At 48.4% G+C, this 17,113-nt stretch overlaps 1 pseudogene; it reads left to right on the plus strand.

The window, feature by feature from the left end:
• LOC144160572 (uncharacterized) overlaps positions 1-17,113 on the plus strand; it is a 74,893-nt pseudogene that overhangs the window by 26,927 nt on the left and 30,853 nt on the right.

Raw genomic sequence — 17,113 nt, forward strand, 5'->3', positions numbered from 1 at the left:
TGAGCGGTTCCAACGTGCCGCGTCCACGGACACTAGAGAAGATCGTGAACTTGGAAAGACCTAAAACGTGAAAGGACCTGCAGTATTTTCTCAACTTGCCTGGATGCTACCGCAAGTTCATTCCGAACTATGCTGCCATCGGCAGACCTTAAACTGACTTCATTGAAACAACAAAGAGGAAGAGTGTTGCTTGGAGTGCATCTGAGGAGGCCGCGTTCCTCACCCTGAAGTAAAAGCTCTCCCAACACCTGACAGGACTAAAAGATTTGTCTGGGTCGGGAAACGACGCATCGGACACCAACCTTGGTGCCTCTCGTGTAGGCCACAGGAGGGACATGTGTCCCAGAATCTTACTAAAACAAAAGAGCGGGAATAACCTATTGAAACAATACCTACGATCGGCAAAGGATGTCCACAGTTTTGCACTGTAGCTTGCCATTGTACGGGAAAAAATTGTGTTGATTTTGCCGAACGCTCTCCTACTGTAGAAGCGTATTATTTCCTTTTTACGTGCTGTAGCAACTTGCATGCGTCCGTGAAAACACATTTTTCCTGAGGACAGTATTTTTGTGTATGTTGGACTTGTTTGGGACTCTTTTTTGGACTGTAGAATAGTTGTTCCCCTAACAACTTTCTTAAGCGGGGGGTAACGTGATGGAACATCCCCAGGAAGGGGAATGACGCCACAGTCGACGCCAAAAAGCTACCAAGACCAAGAGGTTGCAGCTGAGGTGGAGGAGGAAGAGGTGAATGACTCACGGGCAGAGAGCGAGCGAGACCGAGCCAGGAGACAAGGCGGATCGAACGAGGCATGGCTCTGTGAGAACTCGCTTAAGACGTCCGGTCTACCTGCCACAGTGAGGCAAGGCCGTCGCCAGTCTCCGCCACGGTTCCGGGCGTCGCCGCCAAGGCCCGGGGCATCGTCGCCAGCACGGACTACCGTTTACCGGACTCTGGCGTGCCGAACGGCGCGTGACTTGGGGGCGAGGCGGGATCAAGCCCTTCAGCTGACCCTGCTGAGATTCTTCTGGCTTCACAACCTGTGGTGCAAACCTCGACGACGCAAGCGCCGCTACGAGGGCAACGTCGGCACCCGCATCCTTGTACAAGCGACCATGAGCGTGTTCTGGTCTCGGGACATTAACGCGGGGACCGTCGCGGACCTTGTAGTTGCGAGCGCTGGTGCGGACCACCCGGTGCTTTCCCGTTTAACAATACTCGTCTAACATTTAGTGTGTAACCTTTTGTAGTTGATCCAAACCTCTGTCCTGTGAAGCCTGTGAATATAATGTCTTCTGCACGTTCGCACCAAGAGCATTCTTTTCGTTTCGCGTGATCCGGCCCATTCTGTACAGTGACAACAAAATTATAGAGTCTTTATAGAAACCTTGAGTTGTTTAGGTTTACTGAGATTCTATGACTAAGTGACAGAAGAAATTGTACATAATAATTATAGAGGAGTCGAAGAGTTTACTCTTAAGAACTTTTATGGTGAAGTCACAACAAACATTGTTCAGTTTTTATAGAGGCCTTGAGTGTTTAGGTTCACAGAGATTCTATGGAGATGTGACTGTAGAATTCCTACGGAATATCTATAGAGGAGTTGAAAAGTTCGCTCTTAATGAATTTTTGTGGAAAAGTAGCCATAAAAAGTCTGTAAATATTTTACGGGGGAAGTTCATAGCACAGAGTTCCCTGATGTGTTTGTCGTATTTGTTGTGACTCCACAAGATCTCCATAAAAAATCCTTAGAAATTCGCGATCCATTTTGTGATGAAAGAATGTAGTTGGAGGTTGAAGTTTGAAGTTTTGTTTTCGGGAGAATTGTGTACATGGTGCCGAGGCTAAACGCGACGTACATTTCGCGTGACTTGATCTCTGGCTTCTGGTAACACTGGCAGCACAGACAGCGTTTTCAGCTTGGAAGCTTTCACATAAAACGAAGAAAGAGAAAGAAAAAATTAAGAAAATAAAGGAAAAAACGGGATAATCGGATAGAAACATAGTTATACAATAGCCAAAATATGACATGAGAAATAGCAGGATTACAATAATACTTACATTGTAGCCAGCAAACAAAAGGGGGTGCATAGTTTACAATCTGAATAAACAACAAATAAACAGATGTAAAGAGAGCATGAAGGTAGCGAATCAGGTCAATGTAACTGATGATAATTTCATAAAGTAAAGCTTATTTCGCTTTTTAAATGAATATGAACAACTACAACAATCAATAAGGCCGATTATGTCGGGTTGAAGTTTAAAAGATTTGGTATCTGCTATTCTAACAATTGGGTACCGTAATTCGTCCTGATCCTGTTTTTCTTGAAAACAGTATGCCGAAAGCTGTAGTGTGGATGAGTGTCTGTGTACTTTAAGAGAGGAGGAGGAATAAACGTTTATTGTGCACACCACGATGTGCTCAGCCTCCCAAGTCCAGGAAGCCGCGAGTCCGAGCTGCGTCCAGAGCTCGTTGAAGCAGGGCTTGCTGTCGCTCTGGTGCTGAGCTGGTCAGCTCGGACTCCCAACGCTCAGGGTTGGGGGATGGGATGGGGGTAGGGTGGTGAGGACAAGAGAAAACAAGGTGGTAAGTCGTGAGAGGTATGTGACAGTGCGGGCAGTTCTAGGGGAAAAGGGACGGCGAGATATGGTGTAGGATGGGTTGATTATAGAAGGTTTCAGTTTGCAGGCGGCGATAAAGGGTGGCGTGGTGTGTTGGGAGGGAGGGGTGGGGCGGGGGGTATATTCTTCGTGTGTGCCTGTAGTGGGACAGTATGGCACTGAAGGTGGAATGAAGGGCAGGGAGCGTGTCTTCAGTGGTGGGAGGGTAGCACCCAGTGTCGGTCCTTAAGTTGGGAGTGCCCGGTAGTGCAGATCGCGGGCTGCGGCATGAGCCGCTTCATTCCCAACCAGGCCGGCAAGTCCAGGAGTCCATACAATGGTCACTTTTAGGTCCGGAGGTAGGCAGCGTAGCATTGGTAAGGCTTGCTGTGGGGGGAGACCGGCCTGGTAAAGGCGGCAGGCTTGCTGTGAATCGCTAATGATGGTGAGATAAGGCTGATTTTGATGTGTAGTAATGGCATGGGCGATGGCCAGGGCTTCGGCTTCGGGTGTAGGCATATTTCGGTAAGTTGCCGCAGTAAGGGTGTTGCCAGAAGTGTTCAGGGTAACAAGCCTAGCCGGAGAATTGGGGAGGGATGCGCAACATCCGTGTAAGGGGTCTGCGGGTCATTGCCGTAACGCTTCTCGAGGTGGCGCACTCGAGCTTCTCTTTACGCCCGGTTGTAAAGGGGGTGCTTGTGCCTGGGTATGGCGCTGTTCTGAGTTGTTGCCGAATGGAAAGGGGGATGCGCTGTAGGTTAAGACGAGCAGGGGGCGGGGTTCGGCCTATATTATGAAGAACCTGACGGCTTGTGGGGGTGAAGGCAAGTCTTTGCAGCTGAGACACGCGCTGGGCTTCGATGAGTTCATTCAGGGTGTTTTGGAGGCCAAGTTTCATGAGACGTTCGTTCGCGGTGTAAGTAGGCAGGCTGAGGGCTGATTTGTACGTCTTTCTTATGAGGGCGTCCAACTTGTTAGTCTCTTGGGGTTTCAGATTGACGAAGGGGGTCCAATAAGTGATACGGCTGGTGAGCAAGCCTTGTACGAGGCGACATGTGTCTGACTATCGCAGTCCTTATGAGGAGCCCCTGATACGGCGAATGAGATGCGTCAGCTGGGATACTGTCTTGTGTAGCTGTGGTAAGAGAGCTGACCTGGATCCGTCTTGACGGAATGGAACTCCCAAGATGCGAAGCGTGGGAACTTGTGGGATGGAAGCACCGGATATGCTGACGTGGGGATCGGGAGTTGTGTTAGCTTTTCTTCCCCTAGTACGAGCACGAAGAACGAGAAGGCCAGATTTAGTAGGTTCGCATGTTAGTCCTCTAGGTTGGAGATATTCCATTGTTGTGTCAATAGCTTGCTGTAGGCTTCTTGCTGCTCACCGCTAGAGCCCCGGGTTGTCCAAATGGTGAGATCATCAGCATAGAACGCGTGATGAATTCCAGGAATTTCTTGCAGCTTGGCCGGGAGGTAGAGCATGGCGATGTTAAAGAGTAAAGGTGAAATAACGGAACCCTGGGGTGTACCTTTGGCCGGGGTGTGGAAAGAAGTTGAGGTGAGGGGGCCCAGGCGGAGAATTGCTGTTCTGTCTCGGAAGAAGGCACTGACGAATTGAAAAGTTCGCAGTCCACATCCCGTGCTGTTTAAGTTATCTAGTATGGCCTGATGTGTAACATTGTCAAAGGCACCCTTGACGTCTAATGTAAGAATGGTTTTCGGGGTGGTGCGGCGGAGGTGGTCAAGCACCTCTTCCTTGATCTGGATGAGCACATCTTGCGTGGAAAGGTGTTGGCGAAAACCAAACATAGTAAGAGGGTAGAGGTTCTGCTTTTCTAAGTGATCGGATAGGCGTTGATGTATCAGGTGTTCAAGAAGCTTTACGAGGCAAGAGGTCATAGAGATTGGGCGGAGAGTGGTGGGGATGAGGGGTTTGTTCGTCTTCAGGATGAGGGTGATGTCTGAATGTCGCCAATCTGCCAGAAGGGTTCCTGCTTGCCAGTGAGCATTGAAGAGAATGAGGAGTTCCTGCAGGGTCTCCTCATCCAAGTTACGGAGTACACGGTATGTGACGTTATCTTTCCCGGACGTGGTATTGCGTATGAGGCGGGCAAGCACTGCGGTGAGTTCCGTTAAGGTAAAAGGGGCATCGAGCTCTTCATTGGGACTACCCGTATAGTCGCTGACCGGAGGAGGGGGGTAGGAGCTTGGGTGGCCGAAGAGATGAAGCTGGATCGACGCAAGAAGGCATTGCGAGGGGAGATCACTGTTCTTGATGAGGCGTTGTATCTTATGGTCGGTATGCCGCCGGGTATTAGTGGGATCGAGAAGAGAGCGAAGCAGGTGCCATGTCCTTTTTGAGTGTAACGTGCCCTGCAGTTGGTCGCAGAAGCTGCGCCAGTTGAGTCTTGGAAGAAACGCATCGCTCTCCTCACCCAGCAAGCCCAAACGTATGTACTTTAAGAGAAAGGTTTCGCGGTCCATACCTGATTAGGTATATGAACTCAGATAACTTAAATTCGTTAATGGATGCTAATAATTAAATTTTGTGAGAAATAAGGTAAGGTATCAACAGCCATAGGTAAGTTATTCATAAAACGAATACATCTTTTCTGAATCGAAACGAAAACGTTAAGGTAGGACGTAGAAGTAACACCTAAAGCAAAACACAATATTGCAATCGAGAACGGAGAAGGGAAAATACAGTGGGTGCTTTGTAGGTGTTGGTAAGAAAAGACGCAGTTTGTTTAACACTCCTATTGATTGGGTGGTCTTGTGTTTAACAAAAACCTACGCGGTAATTCCAAAGAAGATTTTCGTGAAAGAAAATGCCTAAAAATTTGTGTATTTGAACTCTTTCAATCGGAAGGTATTGAAAGGTTAGAGGGCAAGGAATCCTCGTAGGCCGATTCTTAGAGGTGAAAATAATGTATTTCGTTTTCTTAACATTAAGATCTAATTTATTTGCATCCAGCCAGAGGGAAAGCTGTTGTAACCAAAATTTGCTCTGGCGATGACGGATGCCAAATCAGTGGACGAAAAAAAAAAGATCCCTATCGTCAGCATAAAGAACCATATTGCCGTGAAACATGTATGGATTTGTTTATTTATTGTTTGTTTACGCCCCCCCCCCCCACGCTCGGGTCTGTTATGTGTGTCCCAAGCGAAGCGCGTCTTCCATTCTTCATTTTTACGCCGCAAGGGCTATCTCATTCAGATAAGCTGGCTGTATCGCCTAATGTCACTAGCCCAGAATAATGTTTTTTGATCTACAATGTTCTTGGTGTAAATCGACTGTACCAGAAACACTTGCGCCGAAGGATAAAAGCCTGCTGAGCAGACGCCGCGGCTTTCGAATCACCTGAGCTCGCCCGCACATGTCACTTTATGGACTGCTGCTTCGCCGCCTGTGTATTCTTTGAGTTGTTAGTGAAGCACAAGTTCCCTCCAATAAACGTGTTTTGATTTGATTGATTGTAGGGTTTAACGCGCCGACGTAACGCAGGCGATGAGGCGCGCCGTAGAGAAGGGCTCCGGATTGATTTTGACCACCTAGGGATCTTTAACGTGCGCCAAAATCTCCTACACACGCGCGTTTTTGCTTTCCGCCTCCATCAGAAAAGCGGCCGCCGCGGCCGGGAATCGAACACGGGACCTCGTGCTCAGCAGCACAACGCCTTAGCAATAAACATGTTTTTAAAGCTAAAACGGAAGACTGGGCGAGTTGGTACATGTTCATAATAACAGCGCTACCGACACAGACAGAAAGAAGAGGGCACAAACACGGCGCCGTGTTTGTGCCCTCTTCTTTCTGTCTGTGTCGGTAGCGCTGTTATTATGAACATGTTTTATTTTAAGACAAACTATGTCATCTTTGACTTCGTGACATCTGGTGGGGGTGCGGGGTAAATGCACCCTAAGCCCTCGTCAAGCCGACAAGCAAGCCCCACTCGTGTCAGCCGCCGACAGCAAAGTGTTCAGCCGGAGTTTGGACTGCTTCCGGGTAAAGTGAAGAAAGAAGATGTCGTGACCACCACCATGATCAACGCAGGCACCATGACAAGCGCTACCAATCCCGCCCTCGTTCCTCAGCAACAGAGGGAACCCCCATCATTTTATGGGTCACCTTCGGAGGATCCCGAAGTCTGGTTGGAGCAAATCGAACGGGTCAGGCTTTTTAAAAGACGGGACGCGGAGACACTGAGGCAAGTGTTCTTCGACCTTGAAGATTCAGCACGGATCTGGTTCGAGAACAATGAGAGCTCCCTAGAATCTTGGAACGAATTCATGACGCAATTTTAACGACGTACACCACGGTTGTGCGAAAAGAGAGGGCCGAAGTGTTCCTGCAGACGCGGACACAACACCCTAACGAAGGCATTGTTGTGTTCGTCGAAGAGATGAAGAGACTTTTCAGGCGCGCTGACCCTTGCATGGCGGAAGAAAAGATGTTACACTTTTAATGCCCGGCGTGAAGGAAGAACTGTTTGCAGGATTTGCCCGAAATCCGCCCAAAACCGTCGCGGAATTCGTGACCGAAGCCAGCAAAATTGAAAAGGCCCTCGAAATGCGTGGTAAGCACTACGACCGCAACTTTGTCGGCAAGCCTAATGCGAACTAAGTCGACAGCATGCGGATTCCGGCATATAGCCTACGCGAGACTATCCGCACAATAGTGAAAGAGGAGCTGCGAAAACTTGTCCCAACGCCGCCATAAGCACAAGTCTCTTCTATTACCGACATCATAGAAAAGAAGTGCTGCAAGCGCTGGGAACTTGAACGACGCCAGAAGCATAACACGAGCCGCAAGCGATGGCCTACGCGGCTGAGGTCCGTCGCCCTCTTCCACTTGCGCCCTATTGCCTATTGTCACGAGGTTCCGTACCGTCGTCCCCTGTCGCCGGCCCGACCACCTGCGGTGCAACCCCCCGCCCCAAGGAAAACTGACGTGTGGGGAACGCCCGACAATCATACGCTGTGCTACCGCTGCGGAGAGGCCGAGCACATCTGCCGTCGCTGCCCCTATAAGATGCTCGGTTTGCAAGGGTTCTCCGCCGACGCACCCCACCCCCTACCCGGCCAGCGCCCATTGGAGATCGAAGAATACCTGTCCAACACCAGCCGTGAACCAGCACGTTTCAGCCGATCGCCGTCGCCCTAGCCATACCAGTCGCCCAACCGCCGTAGCAATGCTTAGTTCACACGTGGAAGGTCCCCCCGCCCACGTGGGGGAAACTAAAAGCAGCAACTTCGGGAGGTGAAGTTGCACAACGGCGGACAAATGAAAACGCTCCAACGACGCAACGACTAGCCGAAGACCATGATTCACGACTTGCCCTCTGCCCGACAGCCCGATATAAACCGGACGTGACTCCCGAGCACGACGACTACGACACGGCGCGACGCATAACCGACATGACCAAGCCTGCCGTTGAGAAAACGACAATAACGACGACGCATAGTGCCAAACCGCCAAGACGCACAAGCGGAGATAAGACGTCACGACGCTCCCGGAACTCAAGGAAGGCGGCGTCCGACGTCCAGTTGTCCATTGACGGTTTTGATATTGTTGCCCTCATAGACACGGGAGCTGACTACTCAGTCATGAGCGGATCATTCGCGTCTAAGCTCAAGAAAGTTACGACCAGATGGGACGGTCCGCACGTACGCACAGCAGGAGGCCATCTTGTAACGCGCAGTGGAACGGGCACATAACGCTTCAGCATAGACTGCACCACGTACCCTGCGCGTTCATCATTTGGCTCAACTACTCCCGCGACGTAATTCTTGAAATGGCCTTTTTGATGGATAACGGTGCAACAATCGATCTACAGAACAAGTCGGTAACTTTCTTCTGATCACTCCATGATGCCAAAACCGAACCCAGAACACCGTGCTGCTGTGCGTATCGCCGAATATCTCACCACCCTGCCATCCCGCGCAAGCTTCATGATTACCATCTACTGTGAAGATTCTGCTCCTGACATCGACGCTATTCTAGCGAGTGACCAAACGTTGCTTCTCGACTCGACCGCCGAGTGTCTGCCGCAAGAGGCATTGCGCGCTTTAAGCAATGCCAATCACTTCTTTGGTCAGTAATTTCACCGAGGAGTACCCGCATATAAACAAGGACGCTGCAATTGCGTTCCTCCAAGAAACGCAAGGAGGAAGTGACGTGATCGCGGTGTAATGCCGTGAACCATGTATGGGTTTGTTTATTCAGATGTCGCGATGTCAAAGACGACGCAGTTGTCTTCAAGAAAAACACGTTAATTAGAGCGAACTTGTGCTCCCCTATCAACTCAAAGAATACACAGGCGGCGAAGCAGCAGTCAACAAAGTGACATGTGCGGGCGAGCTCCGGCGATTCGAATGCCGTGGCATCTGCTCAGCAGGCTTTGATCTTTCGGCGCGAGTGTTTCTGGAACGGTCGATTTACATCAAGAACATTGTAGATCAAAGAAGAATATTCTGAGCTAGTGACGTTATGGCGAAACAGTCTGCTTAATATGAATGAAATAGCCCGTGAGGCATAAAAATAAAGATTGGAAGATGCGCTTCGCTTGGGACACAGATAACAGACCCGAGCGTGGCCGGGCAGTAAACAAACAATAAATAAACAAACCCATACATGGTTCGCGGCAATATCCTGGGTGAACGGAATCGAATCAACATCATTAGTGTATAAAAGAAATAGAATTGGCCCCAATATAAACCCCTGTGGTACACCTTACGATATCTTTTGCCTGTCGGATTGAACATCATGAACTGAGACGAATTGCTCACGGTCTGGTAAGTAGTTGCGGAAAAACTGAAGTGAAGTTCCCCTTATACGATAATGTGACAGTGTAAGAAAAAGAATATCATATTTAATTGAATCAAAAGCCTTATTAAAGTCTAAGAGAATTCCTACAGAATAAAGGGGGTTTTCTATGTTGTGAATAAGGCTATCCTTGATGCTGATTAAAGCAAGTTCAGTAGATTTCCCTTTTTGAAATTCATACTGATTTCCAGAAATTAATTTCAGCTCTTGAAGGTAACGGGATTGTCTAGAATTTATAACTTTCTCTATAGCCTTGGAGAAAACGGGTAGCACTGCATGGCCGGTAAATAATTATTTCATCAATCGCACCACCTTTATCTAAAAGAATTACTTTTGTTATTTTCATGTTATCGGGGAAGATTCGTGTTGACAGAATTGTATTTGCTAGCTAACACAAGATTCAGGAATCATGTCTATCACAGGTTTGATTGGTGCTGCCTTAATTTTATCAGAGCCGGAAGAACAATTATTTGTTAGACTATTTAACACATTGGTAATTTCAATTGTAGTAGACGGATGGAGGAAGATTGAGCTGCACACGTCTTGAGTTAAATAAGCGCTTGGATCCGAGCTACGTGAAGTGGACACCCCGAAAGACAGGAAGCGTTGGTTGCACAGATTAGCGAGGGCTTTTCCAGTGACGGTACCTTCGCCTATTTTTAGTTCAGATGTCACTGAAATTTTTGATATTTCCGAAGCAAATTTTTTATAACTGCCCAAGGTTTCGAGGGATCAAACTGGATACTCGCAAATTCGTTTGAGTAGTACTGAAGGCGCGCTCTCTTTATGTCGGTTGTTAATTTATTTCTAACTTTCTTGCAATCCATAAGGACCATTAAATCCCTGGATTTTACAAATTTATCAAACAAGCTATTGCGTTCGTTTATTCTTTTTTAAGAATTCAAGTGTAATCCAAGGCTTTTTGCCTTATCTGGCTCTAGTCAAATAAGAGGATATGTACTAATATAAGCCTCAATGATCTTGTCATAAACAAGTCATAAAAGGTATTGGGATTTGAAGTTGAGGAAATACCACTCCATTCCATGGACGACACAAGCTGGCGGAAATGTTTCACATTACCGCTATTCATCTCCCTGAAGATTTTAGGTGCACATAAAGCATGAGTTTTATGTTCGATCAGTCTTGGAATAGAGCAAAAAAAAGGTAAATGGTCACCTATATCACTAGTAAGCACACCAGCCATGGTATCCTCTTTCTCACAATTTGTTACACACCGGTCTAGAAGCGTTTCACTGTGAGATGTAATCCTTGTCGGTATATCAATTAAGTTTGTAAAGCCATTGACATATACTGTGTTTCGGAATTCAGTGTTCAAAGGACATAGTTGGAGTAAATTGATATGAAAATGGCGCCCATCACTACCACTTGCTTTTTTTTTAGTTGGGAGATCTTGTAAGATTGCATTGAAAGCGTCGTAAAACAATTCTAGGGGTCCGGAAGGAGGGCGAGAAATAACGCCTAGAACGTGCACATTTGTGGTAATTAAGAGCGATTCAATAGCCGAATTTATCACAGTATATTCAGGAACAACTTCATACTAAAGAGCCTCGTTCATGTACAAGGCGACACCACCGCCTGTTTTGGTTCTTTGATTATTTGTTTCTGGTTTATATCCGTTTAAATTCACTGCGCTAGCAGCATCCGATTACCAAGTTTCACTGAACGCAACACATCAAAATTGCGGCCCAAACAGGATAAAAAAATGCTCATTTCATTTTCTTTATTTCTAAAACTGCGTATGTTAAGGTGAAAGAGAAAGAGCGAAAACAGTTTGTGCGCGTTTTGTTCCCACATACATTATTTGTGAAAGAATCAACATCATGGTAAGCACAGCTAGAAGATGCGAAGTTTACTGCGGTAATAACAGATTATAGCTAGTGCAGCCACATTAGACCATTTTTTTCCAGATCACACTCCTCTTGGATTCGAATCCCCTTATCACCTTCATCCTTTCGAACCAAAACGTGTCCGTTATTCTGCCACGCAAAACGTTAGCCCACTTCCTCTGCTCTCTCCTGCGCTAGCCACAACAGCCGCTTATTCCAAGGCGTGAGAATATCAAAGACGCGCATGTCTGGTTCTTGGGCCCTTAGGCGAGAACGGGCTTGCATCCACTTTTGCTTCAAGAAAACTGACCTAAACCGCACAATTACAGCGGGTTCCTCTCCAGGCCGTTGGGGCAGACGGCGCATTCCATCAACGTCAGATTTTGTTAGCTCGGGAAGTTCAAGTTTACGAGCCAGGGTATTCACTTTTTAGAACAAGTCCTCATGTTCTTCTCGAGCCAACCCAAGAATTTTTAAGTTCTGCCGCCGACTATACTGTTCCATCTCGTTTAGTTCTAACCTGATTTGCCTGATCGCGTTCCAGGTACCAGATTCAATGCGGTCAACACGTTTTTTCAGTGCAGCAATATCAGAGTCATGTTTTTCAATCTTAGTGAGAACGTTGTTGTACTTCGCGGAGAGAAACTTCATAGAAGTCTCAATATTTCCAACTGTTACGAGAAGTTCAGGCAGTGCGTTGACCTTACCTATGATAGGCAGTAAACTTGCGACATTGTCATTCAATGTCTTTAGTTGAGCAGCAAAGCTGGAGCTTTGCTGCTCCACTAGAGGTTCGCTACACTAGAGGTTCGCTAAAGTCAATTTAAATTTACCACGTTGGACGGCTCCATGACGGGAGCCTCTATGCCAGCGCCGCCGTTCAACGGAGACGCGCGCATCGAGGCGCGTGCACCGTACCTCTACATTGCAAAATGCAATACAAAATGCAATAGAAGTCAAAATGCAATACAAGTAAAAATGCAATAGAAGTAACGAACACGTATAAATATCTCGGTCTTCACTTCAGCAATGGTTTAACATGGCACCACCATATTAACGTTATCCTTGCCTCAGCAAACCGCTCTTTAGGAATACTCAGGCGTAATCTAAAACAAGCCCCATCTCATGTAAAAAGACTTGCATATGTCACCCTTATTCGTCCAAAAATAGAATATGCCTCTGCAATCTGGGATCCTCATCAATCATATCTTACAAATAACCTCGAGTCATTACAGAACCGTGCTGCTCGCTTCATCTTTTGTGATTATTTTACATTTTCAGCGTCACAACATTAAAACAGCGAGCTGAACTTGATAAGTTATGCGTTCGTCGCGCTCATGCTCGTCTGTCCCTTTTCCATATAATCTACTTCCACCCAACACTTCACAGCGATTTCTTTCAGCCTCCATCAGCCATTTTTCCACGCAGGGATCATCCCAACAAAGTTAAGCGCCCACTGTGTCACTCGTCCTTGTATGCACACTCATTCCTGCCCCACACCATATCTGACTGGAACGATTTACCCTCGCATATAGCAACTCAAACTGACATTACTAAATTTCAAGAACTGCTTCGCCAACCGTGATGATTTGAATTGTACTGTTTTTTGATATGTATTATTGTGCCCCCACCGCTGTTCTCTTTTTTGCCCTCATCGTTTTTCTGTATTCAACTGTACCTAACTAATTCCGTAGAGCAATTTCATTGTCACCGTCTTGCCCAAGCGCAATCCGTTTATTCGTTCAAATTATTTTTAACACATTGTATTCCTGCCATATTTTGTAGAATTAAATTTGCTTTTCCTTTTCTTTTTTTCTTTTTTTTTCTTCTCGTTCATTTCTATCTTCTTTTTTTGAACCCAGGGTTTCTTGTTCTTTTCTACTTTTTTCTATTTTGTCTAATACTGCTTGAACATGTGGATTCAGTGCGTGTATGCCCCCCCCCCCCCCTATGTAATACCCTCATTGAGGGCCTTTAGGGGTAATATGAAATAAATAAATAAATAAATACCCTACCCCACGCTAGAGTGCCTCGATACGCGCGCCCCCGCGCGAGCATCAAGGCAGCCTACCCCACGCGCGTTCCATGCGACATCTATTCTGACCTTTGGTTACTGTTGAAGCCGCCAGCGGCCGCCTTTGCATGTTAACATCGAAGAGAGAGAGAGAGAAAAGACTTTATTGACTAGTAACGGTCCGGTGGCGCCGATGGCATCATCCGGGCCAGCCCTAGGAGCTTCAGGTCAGGCGTCCAGCGCTCGGCCCCAAGGGGCTCGCGCCGCCTACCCGCTGCCTCTCCAGGGCCTCCCGGACGCACTGGACGACTAATTTCTGGGTGTTGTAGTCTGACGAGGTGATAGCTCTTCGCACTGTCACTGGTAGCTGTCGGATGCTTGAGGGTGCGGGGTCTTGGGGTGTGCACTGTAGTATGTGGGCCAGCGTGCCGCGAGTGGCGCGGCAGACGGAGCTGTTGAGCAAACCGTTTGCGTATGGTGTACGCAGTTAAAATACCAAGAAAAGGCCGATCGCTCGTGCACGCGCGCAACGAGCACACCTTCATCAAGCTAAAAATACCCACTTACGGAGATTGGACAATATCCCCCCCCCCCCCAAAAAAAAAAAACTCCAGCGTTCACCTGGTGCCTCGAGAGCACTTTCGGGAAGTCAAGCATACAAACTTAGGGAGAATGGCGTAGCCCAGCGCAGCCCAGCGCAAGGGGCTCCCCCCATGCACCACTCTCCCGGCTCAGTCTACTCTAAAAAACCTTACAACGGCGGCGACGGGCCGTTGACTCCACAATAGAGAACTTCGTAAAAGTAAAATGCTGATGTATTGCACGTACGTGAATTGCTGTTACTGGCAGTGCACGACTCCCGCCCGCACATAGGAAAAGTTTTCATTTATTTTACTAAGCCATGTTCATGTTATGTTGGCTCAGCATTGTAAAGCAGGAGGTAGTGTGACACAGAATCGATTCTTCTCAGAAGTCCGGAAAGTCCCCCTCCCTCGAGAACTCGAATCTCGGCACAATGAGCTTGCCTTCCTCCAGCTGTATACGTCCACAGCGCGGCGTTTCTGAATTTTGTTACGGCGGAAAATGGCCAATTTTGAGTGCTGCCAGAAAACGTTTTTTCTCTTGAGCTACAGGACACAAGTCGCTTTGCTATGCATGAAGATGTAGCTTATAGATTGCTTTTTGAAACATATAACTGCAGTTCTGTGAAAGGTACAATCATTTCCAGTTTATTGGTCAAAGAAACAGAAAAAAAATGCAGAAAAAAGTACAGACACAATACCTATGGGCGATTGCACTGAGCCTAAAAATTATTTCAGTAATTATCGGACATACAACTTGTTTCTACGTTCCTAAGGTAGGATGCAATACACCAAGGTTTGAATTTTCGCGGGTCTGCAAACCTTGCGCCCCTGACGCCTGTGCCACTATGGGGATCCACTCTATAGTAGGTGCGTATCTCTTAGATATGCATCCAAACACATTTCTTCGTGTTCTCGCGCAAACTCCTTATCACTTCAGTGGTAAAAAAACAAGGAACAAATTAAAGCCGCTCTACTCAATCTGAAAGCTGTAGGAAGTGCAGTGATTCGCGGCAGTGGGCGGCGGCTCCGTTTGTTATCCGCCCATTATCCCCACCCACCACGCTCCTACCTTTCACGCCCTGTCTCATTCCTCTTATCATGTATTCAATTGAGGTTTTTCCTACGCATTTCAAATTTTCCGCTTTCGCAGAGCTCGCGCGCTCCCTGCCTGGAACGGCGCCAGCGGGAGTTCTGTTCTTTTTGGGCTTTCTTTACCTCGCACACGCGCCGGCATTGCACGTGACTTTTTTTCGTGTACTATCATAAAAAAACTCCTCCCACCTCCCCGAAGGTGATCGTACGGAAATGCGAATGCATTGGGTGCACCGATGAGTGCGCTGCGGCAAGCAGACACGGAGAGAGGCGCGCGCTCCGCTGCATTTATATATATTTTTCCGAGCGCAGCGAGCGGAGAGAGGGTACGCGGAGAGGAGAGAGAGACCCGCGCAATACGCCCGCCCCGCGCGCGAGCTCTCTCCGCCGAGCTCCGCGATGCGAGCGCCCTCACACGCCCTAGCGCGCTCCTCCTCTCCACTTACTCTCCGCTACTCCTCCCGAGCTCCGCGATGCGAGCACCCTCACACGCCGAGCGCGCTCCTCCTCTCCCCTTGCCCCACACACTCCCGCCCCAGCTACCACCTGCTCCGGTTGCTAGGCGCGCCACAGCTGTTGCTAGGCGCACGCTGGCCAACGCATGACAACCCCCGACTAAGAAATGCATTCGCATCTAAAACCAACCCGACGTGCGTTCCTAACTAAATGAACGCGGGCGATGCTGGTTGTATACACAGACTTTGTCTCAAATGTATCTGCTGTTTTATTTGCGCTAAACAACGGGGAGATATATGACAAACGCCTGTGGTTCACGAGTTTAAAACGCTTATAACTATATAAACTGCTTTGGTTTCGTAGCCTCTGTGGGCCGCCGCGACGACAGCCGCTACGACAGAATGCATTGTTACTCGTGTTCAGCGAGCGATCCACGAAGACAACGAGAGCCCCTAAAGTGCTCTGCACTTAAAAATCCAGCGCTCTTGAGAAGCGGCGTGCTTCGGTCCGCAAGGCAACTCCGACATGAGTGTCAGGGTACCTTGAAGGTGATAACGTGATACGGGGCGCGGTATTTAGCAAGATATTCCCGCTGCAGGTTTTCCAGAACGGACTGTGCACAGGGCTGTAAAACCACATTCTCCAGATAGGAAGCACGTGTTGCTTATAAATACGGCGCGAAATCCCAAACGAACCTTACCACCTGCACTTGACAAAGTCCGAGGCCTTTAAATGGGAGCGTCTTCATCCGAACTAAAAATCTCGCGAGCCCACATTGTTGCTGGAGTCATCACTGCTGCTGGGGTAAGAAAAAAATTGACCACATCTTTCCGCGGGGGGAAACCACGGGGTGATGCGACGCATCTGGACGGTGCTTGTTACGGTTGTGCCGACCATCGCGGTAGCAGACCTGTTAGTCTCCATTCAAATCATCGGTAGTCATCGGATGTCATCGGAGCGGCAGCGGTGGAGCGACTGAGCGGAGCGATGCAGTTATCGCGTTTATATGTACCGCGCGTTAACGGTGAGGGGAATGAGAGAGAGTAGCGCGTGCGCATGTGTTAACCGAGCGCTAACGCGCGCTGACGCACAGCTGGCATGACGAGCGGACCGAGCGCTAACGCAAGATGGTGCTGCGGTGAGAGCGGCGTTACCGCGCAGCTGGCGGGGCGAGGAGACTGGGGGAGAGGCTTGCGGACTACGGATGAATGGAGGGACAAGGCGAGTCAAAGAGATGCGTCGCATCTAAAATCAGCAGCTGCAGTTGCAGAAGTTCCTTCCGCGGCTGTCCGCTTTGCGGAGCTCGCTTTGAAGTGGGCTCTAATTTCGTGCCAGTCGCAGATATAAGCCGCGAGATCGTCATGTAGGTGGCGACACCATCGCGCTGCTAGTGCGGATGCTCCGCTGAGCGGCCCGGGAGAATGCACACTGTGGGCACGCTTCGTACCTTTCTCGCGCCCTATGTGCGCACAAAATGCGGAGACAAGAGTGGTATGCAGTAGTTCGGTTCCTAAGGCAACACGTTTTCATTATTACGCCAACAAAGCGGCGACCCATCGGAAATCTCAGAACAGCTGCAAAAATGACCATGAACGTGTTCGCCGTGGCTCCGAGCACGCTAGATCTTTCCAGACTATGGCTTTAAGCATTCAATGAAACCAATAATTCAAACAAATCACGAAGCCTCGACCTCCGG

Source organism: Haemaphysalis longicornis, unplaced genomic scaffold (assembly GCF_048455015.1).
Source record: "Haemaphysalis longicornis isolate Haplotype H1 unplaced genomic scaffold, Haemaphysalis longicornis Haplotype H1 scaffold_107, whole genome shotgun sequence".
NCBI lineage: Eukaryota > Metazoa > Arthropoda > Arachnida > Ixodida > Ixodidae > Haemaphysalis > Haemaphysalis longicornis.